The 26002-nt window shown below is 39.0% G+C and overlaps 1 long non-coding RNA gene across 1 annotated transcript in view; it reads left to right on the top strand.

Annotated features, from left to right (window-relative positions):
• Positions 1–111: 111 nt before the first annotated feature.
• Positions 112–26002, top strand: part of LOC140910543 (uncharacterized) — a 57170-nt gene continuing 31279 nt past the window's right edge. The window contains exon 1 of the long non-coding RNA XR_013635714.1: positions 112–25997. This is a non-coding gene — a long non-coding RNA (uncharacterized LOC140910543). The remainder of the gene's footprint in view (positions 25998–26002) is intronic.

The raw sequence follows: 26002 nt of genomic DNA, 5'->3' as shown, positions 1-26002 counted from the left end.
ACACCCATTGTTTCATGTTTTCTGTGTATATAAAATTTCCCCACTATATGCGTCCGATGAAGTGAGCTGTAGATCATGAAAGCTTATGCGCTAATAAATTTGTTAGTCTCTAAGGTGCCACAAGTACTCCTTTTCTTTTTATGGATACAGACTAACACAGCTGCTACTCTGAAAATTGTTTACAACTATCCTTTGGCTTTTAACAAGAAAATGAGAACAGAGCCACTCATGAGTAACTCCACACAACTTTGTCAGAGGCTGAAAGTCAGTCAACAAAATCTTACAGTCTAAGGTATTAAGAACAAATCTCAAACACTCAGAAGACAGACAAACACTTAGCGTGAAATCATGGTTCTATTGAAGTCAGTTGAAATTACCATTGATTTCAATGGAGCCAGGATTTCACCCTTTCAGTTTTGTCCATTAGTGGGACAAGAACATGAACTAATGCAACCAAAGCAGTTTCACCCAATTCTTAGGTTGACAGATTTTCTTAATCCTTCTGAGTCAAGGAATCAAAAGGATATTGACCACAGGGACCACATTACTTTTTCTCCAACAATTGCAGCAACTTCCTGTTTGTTTCTGGGTAGAATGAAAAGATGTTGATGTGCTATAACATCCTATATGGTTTGGGTCCCCGAGTGACTGCCTTGTTGCCTGTGTACCACCACAGCAGTTGAGGTTAGCTGAGAAGCTTGAACTATCAGAACCTTGATTTAACCAACTAGGATGTCAGCGTAATTCTCAGCAGCTCTGTCCTCAGCACAGCTGTCTCCAAATTTAGACACATGTGCAAAATAAAATATTAGCTAAAATAATGTTTAAAAAGAATCCATTGTCTATTTCCCAACCCTATAGCAGACACCTGGTATCCCAGTTAAACAGTACATAACAGGATCATATTTAAACCAATCAAAAGTACATCTCAGAGCCAAACCCTGGCCAGCCTGACATACACAATAATAAAGTCTGTTGCTCAGAGAAGTCATGATGATACAGTTTAAAACTGCACCAAGATTATAATAAACTTTGCTAGTGTTTTTCTACTCGCCTCTTTCCCAATTTGATGTAGCACTTAACTTGAGCAAAACAATGGGGAGAAAGCAAATTATCAAGACATATTCCATAACACCTCTGACAGAAAAAAAAGTAATAAAAATGTGGCTAGAGAAAAAAAGATTCCTATAGGCACACCATGTTCTGACAACCAAAGCTGTCTTTATATACATCATCCTTCCCTTAAACTCATTGACGATATCTGTTCCCTCAATATCATGGGACAGACTGAGCAGTTCATATTCCAATAACCTTATTGGATTACGGATTACCTTTTATTCAGATGAAGACTGAACTAGGATCACCTCTTTGACACTCCATACAAACGATGCAACTTATATCAAGTCACACACCTTTCTTCCAGAATAAGCTATGATGGAATTGTCTTCAATCTCCTGGAGATGTAAATATTCTCCCTTCGCCTGACTGTGGGGGGGCTGCACTCTCTCTCCTGCGTCCCCCAGCACCCGACCTGTCTGGTTTCCCCACCTACCATTTACTTTTGAGAGAGTGAAATTTCCACACACATTGTTCGAGATGCTGTTTACTCTCTCTACTCCAAGCTGGTGGGGGAAATCTTGGTTTTTTTCTTCTCCCCTCTCCTGAGTACTAGGAAGTAGGAGGTTCTTTTTTTTTTCTTCTTCTTCTTCCTCTCTCTCTCTCACACACACACACTTACTTAGTTGGCTCGCTCTTTAGCTATTCAACACAGCGAAAATTCTGCATTTATGGAGGATTTAATTCTTAAGGGTGATTAGATATGGAACAGGTTTGAATTAGACCCATGTGTGTATTGACTAAAAGTCAGCATCCCATGGTTGGGCAGTGGCCTATGTGAAATTAGTTGGCAATAATAGTTCAGTTCCTTTCGGATTGTTGTCTGTCTGACAAAACCCATCAGCACAATTGGCATAACAACTGGAAGTCTCAACAGAGGCTTAGGGATGAATGGTGACAGAGACTAAATTACGGTAGATATTGCTAATGCACATCAGGGTTGAGGCACTTAAATGCAGTGAAGCAACCACACTGCCTATGTTATACCTAGTAGGCTTTCTACCTGGCTTCTTTCATCAATACTTAATGTGCTTATTTTAAAAAAAATAGCATATGTTGTAAACAGCTCAGCAATTACAGAGATATGTGCTCTGGTCACCTGCGAAACTCCATCTCTCACCCTTTAAAAATTTCTTACCATACAATAAATAATTTTATAGCTGATCGATGCTGCAACAAACAGATTTTCATAACTGGCTATGAGCTAATTTTAACAAGATTAATTGAATATGCTGATCTGTTATTGTAAGCATTTATGGGGAGAAAATGGATGGCTTTGTTACAAATTGACATAACTGGATCTACTTGCATACGCTGAAAGAGATCTTCTCAGAGAGAGTGTCATTTTCAAAATATTTACAATGCCAATTGCCTCAACTTTAAAAAAAGAAAGAAAATCAGAAACCAGTGAAGATACTGGGTTTTTCCCTGTTTTGACAGTGAGAGGAATGCTGTGGGAGAAGCGAGTGAGAGCAATGTTGTGGGAGAAGCCTATAGGCATCTAAGTTAATTAGTCAAACAGTTTGGAAGCAATTATCTGACATTTCTCAAGGTGGCAGTCTGCTGTAGTCTCTCTCGTCTCTTAATAAATTAATTCTACAGTAGGTAGCATTCCAGGGGAGTGAAGACTATATTGAATGTTACTTGTGCTTGGTTACTTTTGAAAAATAAATATTGACATACAATTGTGGCTTGTAGGCATAGGCCTGTGTCCCCTGGAGAATCCAGAGGCATTGTGCCTCAGAAAGGAAGAATTTCTCTCAGAGCTTCCTGGGCTATAGAGGAGTACTATTGTTGACGGCAAGCATTTTGAATTTAGTGTGACAACTCATGCAAGCACGCACTGACCAGTGTGAGTAAGGGGATCAAAGTGTAGCCTTCAGTCTCTCTCTATCTCAGGCCCCATCTGTAAAATGTAAATAATAATTCTTTCCCACTTCAGAATTGTTGACTTCAAGGTAACTTCTTGTCATTGTAACTCCTCACTAGTGTGAGGCACAAAGTGACTTGGCCAAGGTCACAAAGCATGTAGTAGAACCAGGCACTGAAAACCTCTCTTCAGTCCCAGTCCACAGTTACCAAAGGACCATCCTTCCTCTGGTTAGTTCTGCAGGGCTGCCTACTCCTAAACTGTGATGCTAAAAACAAACAATTTAAAAGAAATAGCCAGAGCTGTGGTGTGTTGTACACAAGAAATGCACACTGGCAAATGAGCCCATTTACAAGATTTCCCTAGCTGACTGCTGTGGCCCCATAATATTTGCAATTAAATATGAAGCTGAAGTCTTCCAACATTCTCATTACATCAGCAGAAAAGTAAACAAATCAATTAAAGAACAGGACCTGCAGGAACTAAAAGCTATGTTGTTGAAACCCTAATGTAGCTCTCAGAATCAGGTCATCCTGGTGATTCTGGACAGAGTTTTGGTCAGGATGGAGTCTGAAATAAGGTGGTGAAGTGGGGGTCGGGAAATAAGATTAAGTAGAACCTCCCTCAGTACTTTACATTAAAGAAAATTGAACAGAAAAGCCCACAAAGAATTGGGTGCATTTCCTATTTGGAACACTTACTGTAGTTTCTGGAAAACCCAAAGTGCATTCTGAAATGCTTTTTTTTTTAAAATGTGTATATATATATATATATATATATATATATATATATATAATTGCAATGCCTTTCATCCATAATACTTGACAGTGTTTCATTAGCATGAATTAAACTTCACAACTTCCTGATGAGGTAGGTGGTGTTTTTTATTCACAGATGATGAAACTGAGACACTGAAATGTGTTACATGACTAAGTTCACACCGGTGCATATGCACACCGCACACACACACACACACACACACAGACCAAGAGACACACACCAAGAGACTCCTATCAGATCAGGGCCCCACTGTACAAGGTCTTACAGAAACATACAGAAGATATGTCCTCTACCCCAAATAACTTACAAATTAGAAGACAAAAGGGTGAGGGAGAGGGATACAATCAAAAGATAAAATATTTTATTTGTGATGCTGCTGCAAATTTCAGATACTTCTGTACAGTAAAGCACAGTTTAGTCTTACAAACACAGATATTTCATAAAAACAAGCCTTTGGACTAATTGTGCAATATTTAATTAGAGGATTTCAAGTTAAATATTCAGTACCAATGAGGAAAGCGAGGCAGTGACAGAACCAACTATAAACCAGAGGACAACCTGAAAACCCAAGGCAAATATCATTTTAAATCTCCAGCCCCAAAGAGTGAAAATAACCAAAGGGGCCCTTACTATCATCCTGTTTAGGCCTTCCTTATAGAGTATGAGATGTACTTTTCCTTATAGAGTATCAATTCCATGCACTAGATCTATTTTGAAGTTTCTGGAAGAATCAGTTAGAAAACAAAGTATTAAAGCCTTGAATATATATCCACATTTCAAGACTCGTACTTGGGTCTCATCCAAAACTCACTTGTTATACAAACAATACAGTAAGCTAAATTGATTTATATGGATTTTGACCCAGGCTTAACAAATGGCAGTGGTCATAGATTTTGGATAACAGCTACACATATTGTGAACTGGAATGTTAGAATTCTATTTGCTCCAGGACAGACTGAGCTCATAAGAAGGAGTAAGGCAGTTACAACTTTCTATTGCTGCCACACAGGAGTCACATTGGCTGGGTACAGGAGAGTTGACAGTTTGAAATTATACTTTCCTCTACTCCAGACATTCAAGTGGGCAAACAAAGCATAGAACTGAGGCTGCTGTAGCAGTGACGAAGATAACATGTTACTTCAACAAACAGCTGGAAACCAGTTTCTGAACAGATTGACATAGCAAGGTTTACTACTGCCTACAATAAACTATGCATAATTGTCATCTCCTGTGATGTATCAAGAGGTGCATAGAAGAGAACGCAGCAGAAAAGGAAGATTAGGATGGCTTTTATCCACAGCTGGATAGCATTGTAGACAAGATTCCTGATCATGATATGAATGCAAAGGTTGGTAACAAACATGGTCAGCAAATGAATAGATGTTGGACTACACAGCATCAGGATGCCAAATGATAATGCGGTACGGATGGTAAAGAGCTTTCTCTGAGATTCACAACTGATTATTGGGGGTACTTGGTTTCCTCACAAAGACATGCACAAGATTACAGGGAACTCACCACATGGTCAAACAAAAAAAATCAGACTAACCATATCATCATCAGTAAAATGCTGGACTGTCACTGTTAGATGTTTGAGTTTATAGAAGTGCTGAATGTGGCAGTAATCATGAACTACTAATTGGAAAGATTATTATTAAAGTCCAAGAAAAAGATGAATGCAACTGGAGCCAAATTTGAACTTGATAAGGACAGTTCTTTGAGGAAGGCATGCAAGGTGAGGATGGCCTGAAATATTCTCCAACCAATTTATGATGATGAAGAAATCTCACTACAGACTGGATGGGAAATATTCAAGGAACTGACACAACGTAGAGTGAAGAAAATTACTGGAAGACATAAGCAAACAAGGAAAATCTGGCCAAAGAACATTCCAGCAGAAGCATAAACAAGCCAAAACAGTTGGAGAAGCTGAAGAAGTAAAAACATTATGCAAAGCACTGAAAATCATAAAGATTGGACAAACAAAAGATGTGGAAAGAAGAGGTTTAACAACTAGAGGAGGCATCAAGAAAGTAAGTCATACGGAAACACAATCAAGCCAACAATGCAAGTGGTAAAAAAGGCTACTGGTGAACCGACAAATATAAAATAAGTATTGGAAATATGAAAGGAGTCTTTTGACAAAATGCTGAACCCTGCAGTTCATCCAGATGCAAGTGTTTTAGAAATGCTAGATGGACAGGGCAGCTTGCAAGGCTGAATGGATATCAGCACTGACCCACCATCAGAAGAAGAAATAGAAACTGCACTGAAGCACTTAAAAAGTGGGAAAGCTGCAGGGATAGACAATATAAGCATTGAGACGCTAAAAGCTGGCGGGACAAGTGTTATGGAAATATTAGAAAAAAATATGCAAGAAGAGGTACCAGATGATTGGCTAAAGGCAATAGTTGCACCAGTCTTAAAGAAAGGAGATCCTGCTGATCCAAACAAATAATTAGACTTATACATTTGTCAGAACTGGGGAAAATAATGATGAAAGTAGTTGTCTACAAATTAAGGCCGGTTTTAGAGGAAGTTGTAGGTGAGAAACGGTATGGCTTCACACCAGGCTAAAGTTATATTGACCAAATATTCATGCGAAAAAGCAAGAATGGGGATTAAAGATATTCACGGATTTCACTGACTTCACAAAAGCATTTGGATTCAGTTTGGTAGGAAACATGCAAAGTTGCAAAATCATATGCAGTTCCAAATAAGAGAATTGTAATTATAAAAGCTATGCAGGAAGACTGCTGCAGTGCTGTAAAAATTGGTGGAAAATTAATTAACTGTTTAAAGTCAAAGTCTGGCTTAAGACCATGTTCTTAAACTGGACATTTAGAATGTTAGATAAATTGGAGGGATATTCGATGATCTAGAGTTAAGCTCTTTCACTTCTTCGGATGACATTGTACAACTGGCAGACATGTTTGAATCAGTGATGATACTCCTTGCCACCTTGGGAAACTGGTGTAGTTGACTTGGACTTACAATAAATGCCAAGTGGTTGCATCTTGGAAAAGGGACAATAGATAAAGTATTGAAATATAGCATCAGTAAAGTCATTGAAAAATTGAATCTTATGTATATGTAGTAAACTTGACCAATGCCGATAGTTTCATCAACAGTGAGGTTAAAAGATGTGCTATGAGTGCTTTACAGAAATTGACTAATATTATAGACTGATAAGAACATTACATTTGGTACCAAAGTTAAAATTTTTCAAACAGTATCTGTCTGTGGTCTGGAAGCAGAGGCCTTAAATTAAACAAACATCAGAAGGCTGTAGACAGTAGAGATGAGAGTTCTTCAAAAGATGGCAGGTTTAAAGTGGAATGATTTAATGACAAATGAAAAAATTAGAATGAGAATAGGATGTGAAGTCAGAGTATGGGATTGGCTTTAATCAACAAGATTAGGATGGTGGAGACACTACAGAAGATAAGCCGATGATAGAATGCTAAATAAAATAATGCAAACACAACCAAAGTCAGTCTGACCTAAAGGCTGATCATCGACTTGATGGCAGGACATCATACCTGGGAATATAACCAGGCAGGGTTTAAAGAAAGAACAAACAATGGACAGGAATGAATGGTGATACTGTACTGCATGTACTGTACCCCATGTCTGCAGAGACACTCTGGGATGAAAGAGACTTGGATCTCAAAGACTGCTTCTTTGGAACAAATTATTTTAAAAATGAAATTATTATTTCCTGGATTTTAGTTTAGTTTAGAGAAACAGAGAAAAACTGATAATTCTGCAAGCCGCTATTATAAATTCATATGATTGTTTTCATCATTTCATTAATGAATAGATACAAAATCAACAGAGATCTGTTATTCTCGTTTGATTCCCTGAAGTACCTAGACACTCTGGCCCAGATTCTCTACTATGCAGAGTTTCTACTTGGCGCAGCAGAATGCCACTTGGGACAGCTCCCTGATAGGGAGATTGTTATGGCTCCCTCATTCCCACAGTAGATTTGTGCTGTGTGTTGGCTCTTGCTCTAGCATAGGTAAAAATATTTTAGGGAATACCAGCTACATGCCCTCTACCTCTACCTCCACCATACCCTTTGATTGGAGCAAGGTTGAGATCATGCAAATGTCGGCGCAGAGCCAACATACCTAACAGAGTTCCATCACACTGGAGTTCTCTCAGCCTGTCAGATCTAGACATTTTCCAGCCCTCTGCAGCATAATGTGACTAGTTTGTACTAGAGAGTCTTGCCCTCTGAACCCTGTTCTCCTCTCAAATAATATATCAGTGTAAATGAGGGGTAACTTCAATGAAGTGAGTGGAGGTACACCAGTATAAGTAAATGAGAGAAGAATACTTCATTCTTTTTTCATTATTCAATCTTCCAATTAAAGATATTACCTCATGCACTTTGTCTCTCTAATATCCTGGGACCAGGAGGGCTACAACCGAATACACACACTTACATAGTAGCTATAAATATAGTCAAAGTGCATACAACCTGTGAAAGGTGCCTTTTGTATGTCCAAACTGAAATACACATTTTTCTAAATAATGACAGACAGACAGGCAGACAGAACCACACTCACTCCTCTCTCCCACCTCCCGCCATACCACACAGATTTACTCTTCTTTCAAGATTGTATGGTTTTGGAGCTTACACAGCTTGTCTCTCTTTAACTTGATTACCATACTCAAGTGCTACCACACGTACCTGGTGCGTCAGGAAACACACACATTGGGTGTTGTCACATATCCCAAGGATGTTATTTTGAAGTGTCAACTTCCACTTTATTTTATTTTTTTATTACTCTCCAGGGTTGTACTAATTTTGACAGCTGCTAAACTCATTTTCCTATGGTTTTAACTACTTTAAAAACAAAGAATCACCACAAAGGGCCAAATCCTACATTTCTGAGCCCCAAAGGTTCAAAATATCATGGCAATGTCAGGGGCTTTATTTTGTTTGTTTCCCTCCAACAAGACAGACCAAAAGAGCAAAAGGGTCCAGTAGCTGCACTGAACTGATTTCTTCTTAATTTGTTTTCTGCTACTTAGAAAACACTGTGAAAGTGGTGATTTTCATAACAGTTCATTCTGACCTGGGATATTTTTATTGCCTTCCAATAAGCTACAGGATAACTGGGTTGGTTAAATAAACCTCTTTAACAGTCACCCATTCTTCAAACCAAACGCTTTCTGAGGTACCACATGTCTAAGGCAATCTGTAACCTCTCAACCTTCACCTTTTATTAGCAAGAACTCTTCTTTATGCTAGGTTTCAGAGTAGCAGCCATGTTAGTCTGTATCCGCAAAAAGAAAAGGAGTACTTATGGCACCTTAGACACTAACAAATTTATTTGAGCATAAGCTTTTGTGAGCTACAGCTCACTTCATCGGATGCATGCAGTGGAAAATACAGTGGGGAGATTTATATACACAGAGAACAAGAAACAATGGGTGTTACTATACACACTGTAACAAGAGTGATCAGGTAAGGTGAGCTATTACCAGCAGGAGAGCGGAGGGGTGGGAAGGGGAGGATGAAGGGAAACCTTTTGTAGTGATAATCAAGGTGGGCCATTTCCAACAGTTGACAAGAACGTGAGAGGAACGGGGATGGGGAGGGGGAAATAAACATGGGGGAAGTAGTTTTACTTTGTGTAATGACACATCCACTCCCAGTCTTTATGCTGTTAGTTCCCCAGAGACCATATTATTCCTCGATGATCCCCAAATCTCGCCTGATCTTGGGCTTCCCAGCTACCTTGTGCATAATGAAAATTTGAAGGCTCGGAGGTGAAATTGAAATGCACAGCAGTAATTAGTGTACTATAAAAAGTTTGCCTTGCTGTGAAAGGACTGCCTACTCACCCTCCAGAACAGTGCTGCCATTGGGTAGGGTAAGCAGAACATTCCCCAAGATGACTCCTGCATGTATGTTGTGGAGGAAGGACAGACAAGACTCACTGAAAGACTGCATCTGCCCCATGATGGAAGGGAGAACTGCTCCCCCATAAAAGTAAGGAGAAAGGAAGGAGTCATGGAAAGGGATTTTCTTCTTGATTTCCACAAACTGGAAGTCATCTTTTTGCATATGTATAACTGCTGCAAGGAACAGAACTCCTCCACCAAGGCTGTAACGAGGGTGGTATGAGAGGGGCAGCCGCCCAAGGCACACAGACGCCACAGTGGTGGAAAAAGGGGGCAGAAGGACAGAGGTAATATGCCCCCCTCAGATTTCTGCCTTCCATTTAGCACAGAGGTTTTCAAATTGCCCCCTTAGTTTGAAAACCTCTGTGCTAAATGGAACGCAGAAATCTGTGGGATACAAATATGCTTGCTAGGAGCTTGCCAGGATATGCTTGCCAGGAGCTAACACGTTTAATTACAGCTCTGTTCTCCACATCTGTACATAACAGGCAAATAGCAATTACAAAATTTCACATCCATGAAGGGAAGAGCTGGCTATTCTGTAGTCTGAAAAGTGGGGAACGAAGAAAAGTTTAAAGTTTTCATGAATGAAAAATATTGCAATTAGTTGGAAAAAAGTCAGATGCACAAACTGGCCAAACCTCTGGATGCTGCTGATTCATACACAAATAAAGCAAGCACTCACTGATGTTGGCAGTGATGCAAGAGAAATTTCTTTTAAAGGATAAAATGTTCTTGAACAGTATTTCAGTGAACTAACCTGTGTCTACATTTTAGCTGGACAAAATTTACAACATTTGGTCTTGTGAAAGTGAACAAAGTTGCAGTTCTCCATTTATGTTTGAGTTTTCAATTGTAGCCTTAGCACATTTGAGACTGCTGAAAGAGCACTGGATCTACCACTTTTGATGCTTCAGAGAGCACTAGGAGAAGAGATTTTTCTGCACCAAAAGTTCTCTCTCATGAGGATCCAAACTGGATTTTTGTCAGCTTCGCATAAAAGAATCCATAATGTGCCCTTTGCCATGCTGCAACAGAATGCACTGAAAAGGTGTAGTTCAGTATCAGCAATAATGGCTACATGCCGCTGGTATGATGTCACTATTCTATTTACATGTGGACGATTTTGTACTTGGTAAATACTATAGCAACTCGCATCATGTTTAGCACCTTTCATCCAAGGATCTTAAAGCACTTTACAAAGGTGGGTAAGTAGTATTCATTTTTACGGATGGGGAAACAGGTACAGAGGCTAAGTTACTTCCCCAAGATCACACAGAAAGTCATTTGCAAAGTCCGTCAGGGATAAAATCCACACACACACACAAATCAGGGATTAGTTAGTGCTGCTGAGAGCAGCATTAATTCATCCTCCAATTTACATAACCCTACAGAGCCACATGTCTAGATTTACACTTCAGTGACACCAATGTAACTAAGATCAAACTTGTCGCATAGAGCATAGTTGGCAGCCCAGCATCCAGTGGCAGCACATCAGGAAACAGACCTTATTTTATTTGGAGCCTGAATAGATTAGAGAGGGGAAAGTCTCTTCTTGCCTAACTGGGATTCATAGTAAATCCTGCCCCAAACCCTAGAGAACCAGCATCTTTTTACTGCTTCCACTTCCATCCATTCCACATTCCTGATAGTCTCATCAGACAAGAGGGAGGCAATGCATCATACAAGTGATGTGAAGAAAAGCTGCTGAGTTTGATTTAATTTGCTTCTCTCCACATATTTTTGTGGGGGAAGGACTGTGCACATCCCAAAGTAATTACATGCAGTAAATCCCAAAGTATCAACACTCTAGTGTTGAAGACAGAAGTATGGCAACACATATTTGGATAGAACAGTACCACCACTTACCATGTAGTTATTCCTCCCATACATACTAAGAGACAGATTTCCATTAGTTACCATGTAAGAAGTATCCTTACATGACATTTGGGCTGTTTTTTTCTGTGCTGTGAAATTAAGTGATTCGGAGGTCTCCGTTTTGGGTGCCCAACTTAAGATACCTTAGAAGTGCCTGATTTTCAGAGGGTGGGTATTCAGCACTTTCTGAAATATTAGGCCCCCTTAAGAGGTGTCTTGAATTGGCCACACAAAAATTGAGACATCCAAAATCACTAGTCATTTTGAAAGTCTTGGCCTTTGGTTTTATATAGCACTTTTCAAGGGACCAGATTCACCCAGCACAAGCATCTGCAATATGGTTCTTTGCAATTCTGTGCCTCAAACTGGTAGTCTAGTAACAGTAAGCAAGTGCAGGAACCATTATATATTCAGCCATGGCTCACACCCAAAAGTTTAAGTAACTTGGTAATAGTCTATATGTAGCTAGGTGGGAAGACGACTTCTGATAGCAGAGAGCTCTTTAATTTAGCACACAAAGATATAAGAAGATCTAATGCCTGGAAGGTGAAGCTAGACAGACTAGAAAGAAGGAACCCCCCCCCTTTTTTTTAAAAAAAAAAAAGCCAGTGCAGGTCATTAATCATTAGAACAACTTACCTAGGAGTGTGGTGAATTCTACATCAATTGAAGTCTTTAAATCAAAATTAGACCTCTTTAACTCAACCAAAAGTTATGGGCTTAAAGCAGGAATCACTCGTAAAAATTGTATGTCCTATTATACAGGAGACTAGATAATCATAATGGTCCTTTCTAAGCTTAAAACTCTTTGGATTTATGAACTACCTAGACCACTAGAAGCTGTTTTATTGGGGGAGGGAGTGTTAGCCAATGCAGAAGTTACCCTTTAATCTTGTCAAAAAGTGACATGGAATCTTTCATTTCTACCTGGATAGTGTCTGGAAATGAGAGGAAGGGCCTTCAGATGAACACTCTCGCAAGCACCTTCAGTAGCACAGCACTACCAGAATGTCCCTACGAAGGTACTGCTCCCTGTTGACTCCGCGCCTGCTCACAGCCTCGCTCAGTCCAGCTGGTCTCTTAGCTTACAAAGTGGAATCCTACCAACAGAGCTATACTTTACTAACAAGTATAATGTAGGAATATTTTTAGATTAATCTAATTGCATCATTAAACTAAAACCAGGGCAGCATAAAATCTGTGATCAAATACAGAGATTAAAAGATTCCTCATTAAAAAAGTAAAATTTGCAGGCACCCTCTTAGCTTATTATTTGATTCCAGGCCTAAAGCCAGGAATCAAAATGTTGAAATCGCATTACCTTATATTTTATTGAAGAAAACAACATTGCTCGCTTGAATAATCAAATGTCAATCACCAAAGCTTTTCAGCCCCTCACAGTTCTGCAAGAATTTGTCAACGACATCTGAAGAGTTGCATCATAACATCATAAAAATACTACAGTATTCTAAAAACACCACCACATCATTATTGTATAAAATGTAAATCTTTTAGATAAAAACAGTAGAATGTTCTGAAATTATTTGAACATGAAGCAGTAATTGAGATTTTTATTCGGAACCTGGACATTAAAATAATTTGTCCAATTTACATCTTCAGGTCGGATCCATCTTTGAAATCAGAACTACTTGTAACTACCTAGTCACAAGTGTCGAGATACACAATGGATTGTCAGTTGTATACAACTTTTGAAAGAACCAAAAAGTTGTACATTCTTGGACCTTTTCCACTTTAAAACTACAGTAAAAATTAAAGGATGGCTTTTCAAAATGTAATATTTTTATAGCAGATCATCATGGCAATGATAATAAATTGACGCCCAGTATTATGACTTTAGCAGCAGCAAAACATCAGAATTATGGAAATGTAGGGCTGGGAGGGACCTCAAGACGTCATCTAGTCCATCCCCTGCACTGAGGCAGGGCCAAGTATTCCCAGGCCATCCCTAACAGATAATTGTCTAACTGAAAAAAACAATAGGGTGGATTCCACAACCTCCCTAGGTAGTGCTTAATTTGTGCCAGCGCGTGCCAGGGCCGAGCCCTGGCATCTCTAGGGTTGTCAGTTCAGAGACCTGGAACCTCTGCTTGCTGCATCAGTTCTGAATGTTTAAAAAAAAAAATTGCGTGAGCCCTGGCAACTCTTTCATCAGAAATTAAGTACTGTCCTTGGGTAACTTATGCCAGTGGTTAACTATCTTTACACTTCGAATTTTTTTTCTAATATCTAACCTAAATTTCCCATAACACAAACTAAACAGATTACTTCTTATCCTAGCCTCAGTGGATATGGAGAACAATTGATCACCATCCACCTGCAAAAATACCAACCAAAACCACCACCACAAAACACACGCTACTTTTTATTGTAATCTTTTGATCAAACTATTCTGTAAACTATAAAAAAAATTGCTCATCTCTATATTATTTTTTTGCATCAGGACAGAGGACCTGTACTGTATGTCTGAAGGGTGCCATCCTTGGCGCTCATTTTTTAACTCAAAGGATGTCTTCTAAAAGGGCTTCATTATTCCATCAAGTCTCATTTCAAGAGGAGTGTCAGCGCTCTCTGCATAAGTGAAAAAAGCTGCTTGTTCTCTCTGGCTAAAGCAGTCTGTTTTCCAGAGCAGGAAATGAAAGAAAGCTACTTTAAAGAATGATTTTTAAACCGGTGCTAACCTGAGGAAGAGAACATTCATCTTAAGGGCAATTTCCTTAACCAGTAATTTTCTGTATTCCACATGTAATCATTCAAAATTTGTTTTGAATAGAGCTTTCTCCTTATATAACTTATTTTTCTCTTATTTGATCCTTCAAAAAAATTCTAATCCTTCTGTGTATGTTGTCATGGTCTGTTTATATGGAAAGAATTGTACTATCACAAACTTACAATTGGTAATGAAGACTTCACAAGTGGATAAGAGAAGCTGATGGGGGAAATCAGCATCAATGTTTTTGATAATGAGAAACAGATGTAATCTGATAGACTGACTCAGCAGAAACAAATACAGGTGCAGTCAAGTCAGCAATTTTCTTTAAATAATAATGCATTATTATCCGATTATAAACAAGTTAACATATGCAAAGGTGGCATGACTAAAAACAACCCTAGGTTGGGACAAGCTTACGACCCTGGTGTGAAATCCTGCCTTTCCTTCTCTGTCCCCAAGCAACCTTGTAAGTCTCTGTCTCGCTGAACACTTGTGCAAATATTAGAAGAATGTAAGCTGTTAACCTTTTGCTCACTGTGCACCAGCTAACAATTCTCCAACCTGTTGAAGGAGGGAAAGAAAATGACAAGGGATCTAAAGATTACATATACACTTTCCCCTTCTTCTAAAGCAGGGCAGTTCTGAAATCAGTCAACCTCAAGTGGAACCAAGGCCTAAATAAAATCAAACTGTTCTCATTTCATGGAATAAAAGAAAAGCTAATTTGAAACAACACACACAAATCTGTTGCCAGATAACTGCTGAATAAACATGTGCACTGCTTTGTAAACAGACAAAAATGTCACGTCAGTTTTCTGTAAACAGAGTGAAGATGGACACAAGACGAAAGCAGCATCTTCCCTACCAAGGGCTTTGTTGACATTTAGTAGAGTTAATTGTAACTATTTGCTAGTTTAAAAAGTATCTTCTATTGCAGTTAGATTGCACAAACCTGAAGACACTTCACAAAAACTGGCTACAGGCTTTTCTTCTAATTTGGTGCTATCGTTTGAGAGATGAATGGCAAAAAAAAAAAAAAAAAAAGTCAAAAATGCAACTCAGTACATCTCTTAGGAAAACATTACAGGTCAAGTTCTGCCCTTTTGAAGGTCCTTGTGTGTAAATGGAACATTTTTTTTCCACCCGAAAACAGCTAAGAACTGAAATACTGATGTTTTGTGATTCACTCATCTACGTCCCCTCCCATTCAGTAAATTTTGTTTGGATTAGGAATTAAATTGGTCGGAGGGCATGTACTTGACTTATGAAGGGTGAAAAGGTTTAAGACTAGTGTTTGCTCAAAGGGACTTTTCTCCTGCACCCTTCTTTACTTAGCTTTGATGAGATTTCTCTTATGGAGAGAGGGGTGTGTTGCTATTGCTCCTATAAACTTAACATTCAGTTTAAGCAATTTCTGTTTTGATGTGGACTCTCAGACATGGTGGTCTGAAAAGAAAATGAATGACTGTATAAAGGATCAAAACTGTTCCACAGAACTAAAGACTTATTAATCAAGTCATAAATTTATTTTTATAAATCACTTAGTAGTTTGTAAAAGTTTGGTATCCCTCTGGATGAGAGATTTATAAATTATATTTCATTTTATAAATGGAAGATTAGTTTTGTGTCAAAAGGGTTCAGTTATGGTTTCTGTGGGAATTATGAGTCACATTTTGGTCTCAGTTATGCTGGTATAAATTTGAAGTAATTTCATAAAATCTGCTCTTCATTGTTTACTTTTCAATTTAACAGATGTAAGATTGATACATATTACACGGCCTGACTTTTGGTATTTCATAGTAATGGTGATCATTTTTGGTGGAGTGAATGCTTACGTTCCCTTACCATTTTAAATGATGATGCCCAAATATGCCTCTTACTCTTTTCTCGTCCCAGGGTTTTACAATCTCTGAGATTTTTACATCCCACAACGTGGGGAAGGGGGACTCAAATTAAGAAAAAACTTTGTTAAACATATTTAAAATTTTTGCACAATCCTTCTTGCTTTACTAGTGCAAACCTCTCAATGATTTCAGCAGGTTATGAAGCTCAGTAAGGAGAGCTGAATTGGAGCCTTATTTGGGGGTAATTTCATCCTCTGGTTCTCCCAGTGCATCTAGTCTCTCTTTATCCGTCTTCTAAAAGTTGTCAAGATTGTCCCAGCTCTAGAGATGTGGGTGCTATACAGCACTTCATAACTGACACATGCAAAAGGGTCTGGAAATTCAGTCATGGCCCAGATTCTGAATACAGTTCCACTAGTTGACTTCAATGAAGCCATTGAAAAATCCAGGTGACTTAAAAAGAGTTACTCAGACATACTGTCAGAATCTGACCAATAACTGAATTTTACATGTAAAATCTCTACCATCATCATAAAACCTGTGAGATGATGCCACAGGCATCTAACAGGGCACAGTGATCATAAACAACAATTTAGGGTAGCTAGTGATTATTTCCAGTTGAAATCATATAGAATATAAGTATTCAGAATTTTATTACTCAAATTGTCCAGGAACTTTAACACCCACCTCTTATTAAAAAATAAGGTGCCACTGAGTTATTAAGGATGAATATTGAGGACCTCAGTTTTACATCTGATCTAAAAGATGGCATCTAAAAAGAAATATCTACCTAGGTATTAAGTAAATAATTTCTCTCTATTTTATCATTCTCAGCCTGTAGGAGACATAGCTTGGTTATTTTATAGCTTTTTGGTTTGCTTGCTTCTTTATGCCTGGTTTGAGCACAAGGTTTGTGTCTATGTCAAGAAACTACTGAAATGAATTTTGCGTTTGCTTCTGAAAGTGGTTAGCTATGAGGACGCAGTTTTGTCTTGTAGGAGTACGTTCCATAGTCTAGGTCCAGCTCCTGTGAAAGTTCTGTTTCCTGCATTCACAAGCCTCCCCCCAGTTATCCGACAAGTTTATTGTTCCAGTGGAACACAACAACTGTCATATGAGGTCATGACTGCAGAGGAAGAAGCAATATTTCAAGTAGCTACTCCAATGCAGGACCTTGAAAATCAGGACAGAGACCTTGAACTGGACCCTCTACTTAATTGGGGAGGGGCCAGTGTAGCGTGAGGCCCAAGGTGATCATAGAAACCTATGTTTCTAAGCAGACTTTTTTTTTTTAAACAGTTAGATCTTTCTCCTTCACGGGGGCTTCATTATCAAACATGAGTTGCAATAATCAAAGCTAGGTATCATAAATGCTTTCTCAGGACTTTGTCGGATAGGATGATGCTCACACTTCTGACCAGTTGAAGACAGAGCAGGCATATTTTGCTGCTAGGGCATTGAGCATTCCCAATCTGTGGACTAATTTAGTCAGTGGCAGAGCAAGGATTAGAACTCAAAACTTCCTAATGGCCAATTGTGTGCTCATTGATCCAATCCATAACACCTTTCACAAGGGCATCCTGTAGATGTAGAAAAAAAAATATGTGGGGAGAGGACTGAGCCTTGAGGAATTCTACAGCAGAGGGCTTTGGAGTTGGAGTAACTGTTGCCCATAACTACTCTCAGGGTTTGGCCTGGGAGGAAGAACTTGAACTATTACAGGGTGTTTCTGTTCACCCCTGCAGCATCTTGGGCAATCAGGTGCTCAAAGGCATCAAATGCCAAGGAGAGGTCCAGCAAGAGGATTTTAGATGTAGTTTACTTGTCAGGGACAGCAGGAGGTCACACACCAAAGCAACAAGCTTGACTGAGAAGGATCCAGAGTGCCAGCATCTAACAGGTGTCATTTGAGAAGGTTGTTTGCTAGCTTCTCTAAGCCATTCAATTCAAGATCCACTGCAGAGATTGAGTGGGAAAATGAATGAGATTTGTGTGTGTGCAGCAAATACAAAACCTGACTGAAGTCTGGAGTATATAATTATGAAGGGAATAAACAGAAATGTTACAGTACTTTCACCTTGCATCAAATGGAAAAACTAAAGCACATCTAAAGCTAAGAAAGGTCTTTGCAGACTCTCTTTACACAGAGAACATTTATGAACAGACCAAAGTATGCAATATGGATTTTTCAAAATCATTTAAAAAAATTAGATAAATATTTGACAAAAATATATTATTCAGTACAATGGCTTAAGTCTGATTGCATGGTCCAATGTTTCTAGGCCTTTTTCTGTCTAATTAAATTTACTATGTAGCCATAAAACTGTAAAATGTAATGTGATCTTTCATCAGTGTAAACTGATAGTATCTTTCTCATCTGAAAATAGGTGTTCATTGTTTTAATTTCCTGTAGGAAATTAATTACATTTCCTCACTTTGGCATATTACATTATGTAATGTAATAATCCAGCCCACCCAAATTATTTAAAGTTAACTATTTTTTCCTCATCCACCAAGGTGAAATCTGCTTGGAGACATGCATTAACAAATGAAAACTATACAGTAATTGGACAATTTACAACTACCTGGATAATATCCATTAAGAACCCAAATAGTGAGGGGACCAGTTCTCTCTTCCTGACATATGGAAGTTTTCTGAATAGTTATTCATTTAATGATTTCTTTTCTTTGTTTAAAACAAAAACAAATCTAAGCATCCCTATGGGAACACTAAAGATGGGCCAAAAGCACCAATCACTTGCTAGACAGTAGATCCCATAGAAAAGTTACCCATAACTAGCCACAGAATTGATCTTGCATTTCATTGCAAGGAACTGAAAACATGAAATGATTTTTTGACTATTTCTTCAGTGCCATAGGTGTACAATTTTACTTTAAAAAAAACAATTTCAAGAGAAAGGTACCCCCCTGCTTAAGAGTGGCAATTGCTCTTGGTTGTGTGGTAGGAATGAGTCCCTGCCTGGACTACATCTCACATGTTGTACCACAATCTCCTTGCTGCACTCCACTAGGGAGTCCCATTTTACCCGCACAAAATTCTCTTTGTTACACACACTCTAAGGCACCCAATTTTACCCTAAATTTGTTGACCGTTCATTCTAGGACATCCCACCGCTACCTAGTTCCTAGGACTTAAGGCATAATCCAGTTGATTTAGGTACCCTCACTCTTTCCCAGTTCCTAGGACTCCAGGTGAAAGGCATCAAACTTTACCTGTCTGTGGGATCTGGACAAACACCCATTCCCTGTGGACTCAGGGCTTAATCTTCTGTGGGTTTATGGGGACTTTTACCAGTGAAAGAGCCTTACAAAGTAATATCCTACTTAATCTCTATTTATTTAACAATCACCAAAAAAAGAATGCACACACTAAGCATACAATGCTCACCACTCCCAATAAGACAGATGAACTTTTCCTGATGGCCAGTCAGGTTCAGGTCATCTGGGGACTCCAGCTTCTGCACAGTAATGATTGGCAAAGTGCTGAGGCCTGGGAGCTCTGATCTTGGGGCTGTGTCCTGGAGTTGGTTCCAAAGAACTTCCTTTTGGACCCTAGTTTATACAGTGAAACTTGAGTCTTGCTTAGTTGTACCTTAACCAAGCATTTTACTGAAATATTACTGAACAATTTTCTAAACCAGTCCTAACACATTGTAATAATTCTTTAACCAATCATACCCCACCTCCATTGCTGACTTACACCAACCAAAATTAGTTATGCAACAGACAGAAAATCAAAAAACCAGACAGACCACACAGATAAACAATAGAGAAGTGGGGACCATAAAGACATAACCATAAAGAAGTAGGGATTTCACAACTACAACTATTGATAAGTGATTTCTTGCCAGACAGAATGCTATCAAACAAAGTTTTCCTTAACCATCTTAAGATCTGTTTCTTTATCTGGTAATGGTGGGTACTATTAGGACACGATCGCTTTTTAACAGCCAAATATTACATTATTATAATGTAATTTAGATGAATGTGAGGATGTGACTTCCTGCTTCTTTGCTCATGGCTGCTGCTCTTCTAATATGGCTGCAGAAAAAAGTCCTCAGGCCTTACAATATGGATACAGGAAATGGCCTTATCCTTACACCATGACCATGCTGCATCAAGGTCCTGCCAGGGATTCTGGCCCAGATGAGAAACTGGAACTCAGGAAACATTGCAGCAGTTCAGTAGACATAGAATAATGTTGAACTGATTCAAAACAAAAACATTGTTTCAGAATGCTGAAGCAAAATATTCAAAAAAATTCCCATGTTAGAAATTATTAAAACATTTTGCTCTGCAAAAAGTTGTGCTATTCTGTTTGGGGTTTTTGTTTGTTTGTTTTTCCGGTCTCAAATTCAGGATTAAAAACAAAATGTTGAAATATCACTCTTCCCCTGGGCTGGAAATTCTTTTTTTAAAATAATATCCACCAAATAGTAGCCTATTTTAATATGCTTTTGAGGATCCACACTGTTCATTTCCAATGTTCTTATATTAGGAATTTAAGAGAACAAGCAACAGCTCAAACTGCAAATTATTTTAAAATTGTTAATGTTTAAGGAAGAAATTTACAATTTAGGGCTTGTCTACACAAAAACTAGAAGGAACTAGCTAAACTCATAATTTACACCTTATTTATTTATATTGATTCAGTCTGTTTGTGGATGTATATTTTGGATTCAGTGTGTCCTACTGTGATTAAACTTAAATTGATAAAAATCAACTTTGCATTTTTTGCAGTTTTTCAACAGACAAGTGATAAGGGCTTCCAGCTGTTACAGATAATAGAATGGGACCACTGTGAATATACTCTATTATTTATAATGTAAACAAGTCTCACACTGGACTCTGTGCAATATTTCAGCGGTATCTTCAGAGAGCCCCGCAATGATTTTTTTCTTTGAGGGGCCCCATCTACTATTCACTGTTAGTAAAAAGCACAGATAATTTCCCTACATTTTATTTTAAAATGGGCCTAAATAGGTACTTTAACCAGACTTTGAGGAGGCTGTGAAAAGGAGTTGTATAATCCATCATCTGCAAAGGGGTGTAATAGGGGTGCTGGACTCCCCCTCTCTTCATTCGGCCATTCCAGCCCCTCCCCTCTACCTCCATACCTATGTCATCTCTCCAAGAAGGGATTGGCTACTGGGTCTGTGTGCTGTGCATAGTGCTGTACAGGGGAACTGTCTGTCTGTTCTAGGGTTAGTCAATGTGATCTATGCTGCTGGCCAGCCTTTGCCAAAATAAGAACTGAATATGAATATTGTAGTCTTTCTGCCAAGACTTCACTGACAACACAAACTGGTGATTTTCAAAAATGCACATCTTAGCCAAACCAGAACAGAATTTCATGGGAGAACGAAAAGGCACTTTTTTAGTCCCTTAAGCAAATAATGGATGTCTCAGAAAGGGTGCAAATATATTTTGTAACTGAAAAAGTGTTAGGCAACCTGTAACAACATTACCAACGAACTATTCTCCCGTGATGAGAAAGAAAAAGATATTCACTTTTGTTGTACTTTCTCAGTTTTGTCCCCAATGACAGCATTTCCAGTTCAAAGAATGCTCTTATGATTACAACACTACCTACTATATTTTAGTCCTGTCTTGTGCTGTGTTTAAGAGCATCTCATTTCCCAATGCCCTTGTGTTTGACTTTGGTTTTAAAATGGACATCTGAGGCATCCAAGTCATGGTCTTTGGTCTCTCAGCAATAATTTTTACTTCTGCTATAGCAGAGCAATCTCAGTTTCCCTACTTCAGAAGGCCTCCACAGGGGAATTACTACTTTGTAATTGCTTGACCTACACTTTGCAATACCATCATTTGCACACAAATATTTCTACTACCCATATTGACACAGAAGGATAAAGAGAGGTTACAGAAACTGAAGAGCATGGAATGTGACAGGCTAAAAAAAATGCCTGTGTAGTCCCCGTTCTCCTGTATCCCCCTTTTGCCTTCCCATTTCACTCTTATCTGTGTTCTGCTGAAGGTGAACTGTGATTACATAACAACTCTGGGGAGTAAGATATAAATCAGGCAACATTTTCCCTCACAAAAATGGCTTAATCAGGAGGCTATTATAAGACCTTTATAAATGTACTGTAGTTAATCATCGGGCTATGTGGGTAAATTGACATGGGAGTGTATCTATCACCTACTCTAATCGTAAGTCATATGTGCAAGGGAGAAGGGATACAGGCTGCATAAGGAATGCTGATTGTTTATGCTGTATGTAGACTGGGAAGGATGAATGGGGGTGGAATGAAAGGAAAGGAGGAAACAGTTACTAAAACTAGCTCCTGCATTTTCTCACACTTATGGGTTTAAAACACTACCGTACCACTCAATAACCCCAGTATTTGGAAAGATTTATTACTTGGCTGATTTGTCTTAAGAATCAAAAAAGTGAGAGGTAAGAAGAAGTTTAGAAGCTCGAGACCCTTCCAAGAATCCCACAACATATTTACATATTACATATAAAAGTACATTAAGAAGAACTTTAAGACTGCTTTCAAGTCAAGAACTCAGAAGTTGGAACTGCCAAAATTAAGGTTGCCCATACAATCTCAGTTTTCCTTCCCTGTGCAGATGCATTTTGATACAGCCTCTAGCTGCGTGATCACATGCTACTTTTGCCACGACACTCCTGACCTCAATCATTACACAGGATGAATGGTGCTCAGTGAACGGGTTTTTCTTTGTACCCACGTTATTTGTGTATGGTCCCTGCTTTATTTACTGCACACTATGCAAACCCTGCACTGAACACAGAATTATTAATTTCCTAGGGGCTTTTCTATGTCACTATGAGTGCTTAGCAAACATAAATGAATTTATCTTCTTAGCAGCCCTGTAAAATAAGCTAGTATTATCATCCCCATTTTACAGATGAGGATTTACAGGTCAGAGAGTTTAAGGACAAAATTGACAGAAGTTTCCACTGATTTTGGGTGCCCACTTTCATAGGTGCTGTAAGTAGGGGTGCTACCACACCCCTTGGCTTGAAGTGGTTTCCATCATATCCAGGGTTTACAGTTTGGTTCAGTGGCTCTCAGCACCCCGACTACACAAATTGTTCCAGCACCACTCCTCACTTTGAGACAAGAAATGTCCAATTTTTCAGAGTACCTAGTGTTTATAGCAGGTTATATGTTCAGAGCATGGCTTCCATTAATTTCAGTTGCAATTGGGTATGTTCAGCACTTCTTCCAATCAAGCCTAGATGCCTCAAATTGGGAATACAGAAAATACAGAACCCATAATTAGTTACTGACACCTGCAAAAGGTTTGGTGTCACTAACTTGCTCATTATCACATAGGAACTCTGTGGCAGAGGCAGGGATAGAATCCAATTTTCCAGGATGATATTGTCACAGTTCAGGGCAACACCACCGATATTCCCCCTCTGTGGTCCAGCAGGGGCACCCACTTCTTTTGGGTAGAGACCCGCATATCTCCCTCCTGACAAGGGTTTTTCCAGGTTGCAGAGTCCCCTACCTACACTGTGAATTCCCAAGCAAGCCAGACACCCAAAAGATCAGAGTTTCCACTTCGCTTTCTCTTCAAAGCTTATGAACAGCTGTAATTGCCCCCAGTTATAAGCTACCACACAGCTCATTCCAAGCAATTACCTATATTCTTTAGGTAAAAGCACTACAGAGAAAACATATTAAAAACAATAAAAGAATGTATGTATGTTCTATGCTTTTTATGCTAAGAAAGCTTACCAGAGATTGCTCTCACCCTCCATCTCCAACAAAGGCTCTGGTCACTGTCAGTCCTCCCAACCTTTCCCTAAGAATTGTGGGCCCCCTCGAATAAAAGGCCCTGTCCTTTTGCTGAATCATAAAGAAGGCTCAGAGTCAGTTCAAAAACTTTGGATATTTATCCAAAAGTCCTTTGTCTGTGGGGCTCTAGAGAATCCAGTTTAAACTAGTTAGGCAAGACTCCCCAGGAGGGAGGTGTTAACCTGAGTGAATTTGCCAAATCAAGCCCCACTGTTCTTACTTCCTGGAGGGGGTGTAGTTACCCTCCCTAGTCCATATTGGTACATAAGTCTTCTGTGTTAAGATCTCGCAAAGATATTACAGGAATTGCCATATCTTCTACAGCTATTCCACTGTCTTAGCCATGAGACACTCCATTATTTCCCTGTAGTTCGCTGCCTCATTCACTACTCATCTTCTAACTTCTGTAACAAATGAGGCAGAGATCCTACAGACAGCAATCTCATTAACTAGACAATCCTGATTCATCCTATAAACACAGCCCATCCTATGCTTTGAATGGCACCCTAGAGATCCTGTGGAAAAAACAGTACGTGGAATATTTTTGTGAAGATGGTGTGACAAGATCACCCTGGGTTCATGGCCAATTGCTTCCCCTTAGTGAATCTCTGGCAGGCCACTGACTCTTAAGCAAGTCATCGGTGGTGCATCACGTCACAAGAATAGTCCTGCATTCGGTCTACCTTCCCTGAAGGAGGCTCTGACAGGCAGCAGATTCTCAAACAGTTCCAGCCAGGCTTTGATCGTGGAGTGAGAACTGGAGTCTTCTCTCCTTCCCAGCCAGCCTCCAACAGAGCTGTGCTCTTTCCTTTTAATTGCTGTCTCCAAGCCTGATATTTATTGCAGGTGTAGTGGAGAAGGGCTGATTGAGCCCACAGCAGAATATTAACCCTTTCCTGGCCAGTGCGAGGTTTGTATACTCCATCACATATGGCAAAACAATGTATAGTCTCTCTCCCAGAAACAAACTGGGTTTTTTTGTTTGTTTGTTTGTTTTTTAGCAAAAATCATCACTCTGAGGCACAAATGTGGCATGAAAAGTTTCAGCCCAAATAGTTAAAGGGCAAAGTGATAAACAATTGAAAACTGGAACTTGTAATGGAAACTTTTAGGTAACTTTAACGACAGACATCACTGCCAGCTCCACCTATACTGTTGTCATGTTCAGCACTGATCACTTCGCGGAGCAATGGCAGCCCTCTGATCTGCTAAATTTTTACTTCTAAAGCTAACATTAATAGTGTATAAATAGTTAAACACAAACAAAAATAAACCACAAAAGTATAGAAGTTTGCCAGCAAGAATAAGTTGGGTGAGGTAATGGCGGGTGTTGGAATTCAGATTTTAGCTAAACAAATTAATGTCAAATGAAGACTTTCCTCATCTGATGACAAAGGCAAAAGATTCCATTATATCAAAGAAATATAGTACAGCTCAAAATAGTAAACAAAAATCTTTTAAATTAAAATACTAAACTAATATCTAACCTAGTAAATACTAAACTAATTTTAATAGCAAAGGGTATGACTGCAACATTTATGTTGAGTAGCACTTACACAAATTATGCATTGCTCACACTAGTTGGCTTCAGAGGGGTAATCAGGCAGAAGAATTGCAGAATGGGGCCCAGAGTAAGTTGCATGTGCTACACCATGCAACACGTACTATCATCAGGAACAAAACCCTTACTTTCAGCACCAGCAAACAAACATTTACTCCTTGAACTAAATTAACTATTGTCCAGTAGCAGTATTTGGCCCATGCAAAGGATAAGAGCCTATGATTAGAGTGGGATAAGACGCACTTACCAGCATATTACACTGCTCCAACCTTGACAGACCATGGCCTACGGTAAGTAAAACATGAATTTAATCTGACTTGTTCATTTCATGTCTTCTGTTACATAGCTTTACAAATTCAAAAGCAACATGAATTACAAATGGTTATTGCTACTGATCAAGTTTGGTGAGCAGTGCTAATCATGAGCTGCAAGGTCCAGTGAGGTTGCGCAAGTATGCTTTATACATTAAGCTCTTAAGGTTGG

The sequence above is a fragment of the Lepidochelys kempii genome, chromosome 4 (assembly GCF_965140285.1).
Source record: "Lepidochelys kempii isolate rLepKem1 chromosome 4, rLepKem1.hap1, whole genome shotgun sequence".
Taxonomy (NCBI): Eukaryota; Metazoa; Chordata; order Testudines; family Cheloniidae; genus Lepidochelys; species Lepidochelys kempii.
This window is presented reverse-complemented; position numbering and strand designations above follow the sequence as displayed.